We start from the raw sequence: 7,428 nt of genomic DNA, 5'->3' as shown, positions 1-7,428 counted from the left end.
AAAGCCTAACAAGATTTTCCCTTTGGTCTCGCTGCCATCTTGCAACACCATTAGCTCTGTTGTTGACATCCTATTGTTGTTCTCATTTGATCCTATTGCTACTTGTTAAAGCAGAAAACCAACATTCCCCAATATGAACTGAAGTTACATCTTCAGTAATGTAACTTAAATAAATATGCGCTAATTAAATCAACAATCTCTCAACATTTGCAATAAAAAAGTTTCTCTTTGAACCTCGGCAGCAGACAGTTCTAGCGACCTGTGTCACGACCACGACCCGTCCTTGTATCACAATAAAACACAACCCGCTCTGCTGATGAAACGGCCAGTTGACTGTAATCTGCCTTTATCAGGCCACATCAGCCATTGTGATACTCCCTCGAGCCTTTGTCCCACTCTCAAACAAGTTGTGTTTTTGGTATGGCCTGCCATTTCAAAGGGGGCCCTCTCTTCTGGACAAAGACCAGAGACAGCGGGGCCCTCCTGAATGACAATACTTTGAGGAATCAGTTGGTATTTACTGCTGAAGAGGTGGAGTGCATTAAGCCAAGAGACTGATTGTTGTTGTGTTTGCCTTTACTAATTGGCTGGAAGGCAGTAAGCCGCTGATACAATTCAGAGGGGAAACAGTGATGAGAGGAGGATACGACGGGGGAAAAAGGAAAAGGAGGAGTGGAAACTGCAGATTAAAAAACTGCAAGGTTGGTTGGTCTTCTGAGGGCTGATGGGAACATTAAGATTATAAGGACGTGCCAGACAGTGACATGCGGTCCAACCTTGTTTATTCAAAACTAAATTATACAGTGTGTATACCCACTTGCGGAATGAGGTCATGACCCACTTTATCAATGCACTGTTATAATGCCTACACAACACGTATTAACCACCATGGTGGTGAATGATTAAAAGCAGGTTTATTTCAGGAGTGCATCCATGATCCACTTGGGTCCCACGTCCTTCAGAGAAACCTCAGAGACCGTCACTCCGAGGGGAAACGAGGTCCAGAGACCCGGTTCTGTCTAACCATGGGTACTTGTCTACTTAGTAATCAGGACAAGCTGTGGGGAGACTTGGCCTAAACTCACAACCGCAATTTCTTCCTCCGCTGTGGAAGAAGACCAGGAGGAATAACAGAGGGGGGAACAGTGAGCAACATTTCTTGCTGGAAGAGCAGAATAGTGATATGTTGTGAAGAAATGGAAGCCCCAGGTCTAAAAGGCACATATTGTATATGTGTACGCTTGGGCACGCATGTGCACATTTTTTAGTGTAACAGTTGGACCAAAGGCACTCATCGGTTTGTTTTTTGCTGAAAAGAGCTTCCCCCGAAAACAGAGACGCTACTCATCAACTTTTAGGTCAAGAAGGAGCCCAAATTGAGTGTGTGACATACAGCCGAGAATGAGACAGGAGGAGGAGGAGGAGGTGGGGGAGCCTTGAAATCAATGGGAAAGCCAAAAAGTTGGACTCTCAAATGGTCATGGTTGAAACCAGTATTCACAGTGAATTTCCGGACACAGTGCCATGCCTAAGTCCCCTTGATTATTTTCTGGTTCAGGGGTTGCCGCATTTCAAAGCCTCCTCTCTGCCCACGTCTGTGATTCCGTCTTGTTAAGAGGCCTATATTTCAGCAGAGAAACACACATAAAACGTTATGCAAAATTAAATGTGACTCTCAATCACACAGGGTTCTCAGTCTTTCGCTTGGGGTGTGGTGGTGTGGAGGTGGATGTTCAGCGGTCTAGCGCTGCAACACTGACTCGGCTGATATTTGAGTGTGTTTTTAAAGTAGAAGGTTACATTTACAGTGAGACAGGGAAATCGGTAAGTCTTTTAACTCAAGAGAGCCACAGAGCTCAGTTACATTGAGTAGGTCTTTGTCCTTTGTGAGGATGCTTCAGTGGAAATACACAATTGACCTCTGTCGAATAAAATATCCAATGAATTTGATGTGAGTCAGAGCTTTTGCACTGAAGAAGATTTTGAGTTAAATCTGAAAGTGATCCAGATTCAGATTTTGACAGGCGGACAAAATTGTTCGCCTCTTATGTGCATATTTTAATTTGTTGACACCGTTTATTGTTGAGCTGTGGTTAAGCTGAGAAAAGTCTTAACCCACTATCTAATAAATGCAAATTGTCATTGTGACTATTCAAAAACAAATGTGGGAGTTTAAAATATATTAACGGGGCATCCCCCCAACTTTACACACAAGTTTCAGTTTGCTCATCAAAACTAGACATCCTCCATAAAAAGTTGTATCATTCTTCTGTGGCTATGACGGGAGCCTTTCTAAGTTTAAAACAAAAAACGACTAATGTCGTCAGGGCTATCTCACCTTGGGCTTGAGACTTGAATGGTTATTACAAACAGAAAACCTTCCTTAAAAAGGCAATAGGAGTTGCATAGGATCCAGTTCATTCGTAACTTAATACAGATTTTGAGTCAGTCAGGTAATCTATAGGCCTCTGCTAATTGGATCTTGGCCCTTCTTTTATTTATCGGGTCTCTGTGGGCCTCTTAACAACTTTACCATACCAAATCAAAAATACTGGAGAACCCCTTCAAATATGTTACGGCTGCCTTCTCAGGCCTATGGGTTTGTTTGATGAAAGTCACGAGTCACTCAGGTAGTGTTATTGTGTGTGAAGATTTATCCATCAAATATCAGATAAAAGTAAAACATATAATTGTCCAAGGTCCCAACTGCTGCAGGTCATAAAAGGAAAAAATAAAGCATTCAGATGAGGGACCAAGTATCTGTTTCACATGAAGTCCCTGTCGCTGTTCATGCCACCCCCAACCCCCCTCTTCCCCCCTTCTTCCCCTCATAAGACATGAAAGAGCAAACCTCATAATAAAATGGAATAAACCATCCTCCTAGGTTGAGTTGTTGTAATTACATATAATTGAGTGTTTGGCGGCAAAACCATTTCCTCCTCAGATCCCGCATGTACTTTTTGAAAATCACCATCACTTTGTTCTTGGCCCCAGCCACCGATTGACCTTCTCCAATTGCAGTCTTTCCTGAACGGCTGTGACATGAGACAGAGTGGGACTTGAGGGGGTGGGAGGTAGCGTGCTATGTTGTCACAAGATGAGTTACTCTCCACCGGTTCCATATGGTTTCAGTCATCTGTTGGGCTCATTTCTCTCTTTCCCCTTTTCTCTCTGCCTATTTATAAATACATGAAGCCGTTTGCGACGCTCTGCTCTGCCTTGGTCAGAGGCTGGGGTTAAGAATGGGAGAAACCACCAAGACACAAATTAGTTCATGTTTCATTCCAGTGTCTCCGAGGGGGTTGTTCTGGGGCAGAAGTACGTGCCTGTACAGAATACAAGTCTGAGAATGCATAATAGTGGCCATTGTTTTCGGGTGCGTGGGTCAGCCAACCGCCTCTCAGCAGAAGAGCGCAAGATTAATTGACCTCAACTGGCCAATTGATGTCCGGGAAGAGTTTTTACTTTGGTAGGTTGTGGGTCAACAAAGATTATACTAAATGATAGGCCGTTATATTGATGGAGGAGAACATTGCAGTATGTTACCTATGTGACCGCAGTGTAACAGCCTCACAATGAAATACATTTTCTCAGTCAACCCGCCGACTTGTGCTAACGCCCATAGTTCCAACATCACATTTGAACATTACAGCTGTCCAGTAAGGATGAGGCAATGGGGCGACCAGTGGCCTGCCCTGTAAACACTTTCATGGAGCTTTTTACCCCTCAAAGACCATTGTGTCAGTGTGAACTTGTCTATGTAAGCTCTGTCAAGCTGTAATTGGATGACCGTGCAGAAGTTACAAGAAACTATTAAGTGAATCCCAGAGAAATGCGTTTAACTTAAGCTCAGAGGGGCGAAGCAGCATAACTGTCCATTGCAGTGGCGACAAAGCAACATGATTAATTCTGACCTGCACTACTTGCTCACACTAAGCCTGTGTGTTTCTGGTAAGACTCACATATTTCTACAGTAACAGGATGTGACGTTTTTCCTTGGTTGACAGGAAAATAAACACAATATTTTCGTTGTACTAAAGACTTTGAAAACATAGATTCCCCCAATTGAAAATGTAGCGTCTTCAAAAAGAGATAGAGAGAGAAACTTCATAATGAAAATATAATGTATGATAGTAGCATGGGTAGCTGCCACACTTGAATCCGTGACGTTACAGTTACAGATCTTGGCCCAATGTTTGCAAAGGATTCAAAAATACTGTGATAAGTGATAAGTGATAATGTTAAATAGTAGTACAGTCATAACACTTACAGTGTACATAGCACATAATTACAATAAGTGGCATTACTCAGGGTTCACTGAAAAAGTAATCATTAGAACCAATAAGAAGTAAAGAGATAATTACACATATTTGACTTTTGGTGGATCAAGTTAAAATGTCTCTTTGATCTTAAAAATAAAAGATTCCATGAGTTATAATGGGTAAATTATAATTCTAGTATTCATAGTCGATTTGTCAGTGAGTATCATGCGCTCCCTCTTGATTACACAGACTCCAGTCAAAAGTGCATTTCGATTGGGAATGTCAGGTTGCCATTTTCTTATGATTGGCTGATGAAAGGTATAATTTGGGACTGCCAGGACAGCAACTTCAAACGCTTCCAATGCCATATTAGGCTGGAATGTGAAAGCTGTCCAGGCAAAAAATGATCCAATTTTCTACTGGCTTTAATTACAAAGAGGATCCCCTTTCACTGGTAGGGCAATTGCTGTCCATTTCTGAAGACCATTGTGGAAAAATGATCAAGTCAAGCATATCCAGAATGCTTGAATCTGGACCATCTTAGTGTGGCCATGGCTTGATGATCATATTTGAAACTCACTTCATGTCCACTTTCTTTGTAAAACGACCTCCAAACTGATGGCAACAATGAAACTAGAGACCTTTTTGAGCCAAAAAAGACACAATGATAACATTGATGGCCATAGTCCAACCACTCAGTGTCCCAAAGTAGTTTTTTTGATAACCATTTTGTTTGTGCTTGTGGTGGAGGGTAAGACAAAAATGAAATAAATGGTTAAAGGGTAACTTTCCCTATAACCGTGACTTTTTAGAAAGTTTCCCTTTCTTGGCTGTCACCCCGCCAACAAAATAAAAGCATAACTTGTGGTTAATCCCTGGAGCAGAGACATTGTGCCTGAAGCCTGTTGGTAATGGGCAATGCCCTTTCTAATCTAAATAAAGTTAAGCGTTTGTAACAGCGACTGCATTATGGAAAATCCAATTTGTGATTGCAACATCTGTACTTAACCTATTGGTAGTTTTTTCTTGGTCCAATTGGCTAAGCCGCATGTCTTTTCCATGATTAGTTTTCCAGGCAACGTACATGCACATGACCTTGCATGCAATGCTTATGATTCATATGCGAACACTGGGTCTCGGTTATTATAGTGGTAAAAAAGAATTAACATCTAAATATTCTCTGACATGCAAACCCATGTACAGAACCCTTAGATGGCCTACTGTGTATGCACCAGAACATGATCCTTTCCCACAGTCTCACACACCGGTACACACATGGAAACAGTCATACGCACACACGGTATTACCAACTGTAAATTAGAAATACAGCTTAATTCTTTAATCGTCATTTGTTTGACAATACATAAAAAATAACAAATGTATTCTGTTGTTGATAATTAAATTAAACTGACATCATGAGACACAAAGGAACCTCAGATATTTGGGACCTGAGTCAAATACCTGGCACCAACACAAAATACCTTTTGGGCTCTGAAAAGGCTTCTATTTGTCTCGTGACATAATACCAACCAAAGCAAACTTGATGAGTCAAATAACCATCACGGCCAAAGCTTTCCTCTCCGCCCCACTTGTCAAAGCATGTCAGACCATATGTCACGGGAAGAAGGACACGAAGAAAAGGGTCCAGTCTCACACGTTTGGTACGTGTCCAGAGGCTCATTTGTAAGCCTGCAGGGTGTGGCAGGTAAACTTCCACCTCAAAGGCAACAGCTCCCTCCCATGTAATTGCTCTCCACCAGATCAAGCTGCATGACATTCCTACAGACTGTTTCAAGTGACGACTGCTAAAAGACAGAGAGTTAACTGCCATCAAAGGGGACAATCTCCAATTTGGATCAGTGGTGGTTGCTGGGATAGCATTGCATCCTTAGCTCAGATTTCAGACTACACCCCAAAATTAACAATGCAGACTGTAGAAGACACACCGACACTGAGGGAGTCAACCAAGCAAAAAACCAGCAGAACATGTAAGGCACATACGCCACCAATATGCATATAAAAACGCCCTTAGACAAAACAGTGTTATTTGCCCCCAAAAGACGTCCTCTTATCAGGGTTGGGACCATTGTAGCGAGTCAGGGAAAGGATGCATCCCCAGGCAAAGCAGAGATAAGGGCCTTTGATAGAATTAAGCCAACGTCAAACAGCCAGAAGATGAGTCCTGTAAAGATAAAGCGGCCAGGACTGACAGGTCTGATAATAGTGCAAACAAAGAGAAAGTGGAGATTAAGGGGTTCCTTTTCAGGCAGTTAAGTGGACTGCCCAGAGGACACTCGAAAACATGGCTCATCTGTCAGGGACGGGAGGAATGGATACCATCACCGACGCTTCATCCAGAGGACAGATAGGATCAAGGAATTCCTGTAAAGAATGCTGGATCAAAGTTGAGTTCTTGGTGCATCATCAGGAGTCTACATAATCAGTATGTCTGCAGCTTTACAATATTACAAATATCAGTTTTTAAGCAAACAGAACTTTAGTGCTTAGGTCAGACAATATTTGTGATACATGAATAGAAACCGACTTTTAGAGCAGTGATTCTCAATCATGGTTACCTACACCTCTGAAGTTGTCCAGGATGGAAAGTTGGATTAACACAAAAACAAAAAATGAAATAGTAATTTGATTTTGAAAGAACATCCAAGTAGTGGAAGTGGAAACTGGAGAGCCAAATATGATCAATGTAGTAATTTACCATTACTAGCATGGAAAATGACAAAGTACATTTACTTTTAAGTACAAGTGTGAGGTACTTGGACTTGATTTTATGCTACTTCTTACAGACTTAAAATAAATTGATAAGCAGTTCTTTGTTTGCTCTATAAAAAATATGTTAACTCCATCCAGTTTTATGTATTTGTGTTCAATAGAATAAGGTCTATATTCCACTCATATGAGCATATTTACCGGGTGCAGGTGAAGAAGTGTGTAAGCTCATCTGATCGAGTCAGACTACATCAAACAGAAAAGGTTTGGAAAAAGAATGATCGGAGAAAATGTGTTTTTTCAGCAAATGAGGGAAAAACATATTTTGATCCAATCAGTTGTTAAGGAGCAACTTGCTATCCTTTTTTTCCAGTCAATCCCAGAACAGCTTATGCTTGCAGTAAGCTCAATTAGTGTGTTTTATCCTGCGGTTAGATAA

This window comes from Pseudochaenichthys georgianus, chromosome 5, assembly GCF_902827115.2.
Source record: "Pseudochaenichthys georgianus chromosome 5, fPseGeo1.2, whole genome shotgun sequence".
Lineage (NCBI taxonomy): Eukaryota > Metazoa > Chordata > Actinopteri > Perciformes > Channichthyidae > Pseudochaenichthys > Pseudochaenichthys georgianus.
The sequence above is the reverse complement of the archived record's forward strand: the minus strand, read 5'-3'. Positions refer to the sequence as shown.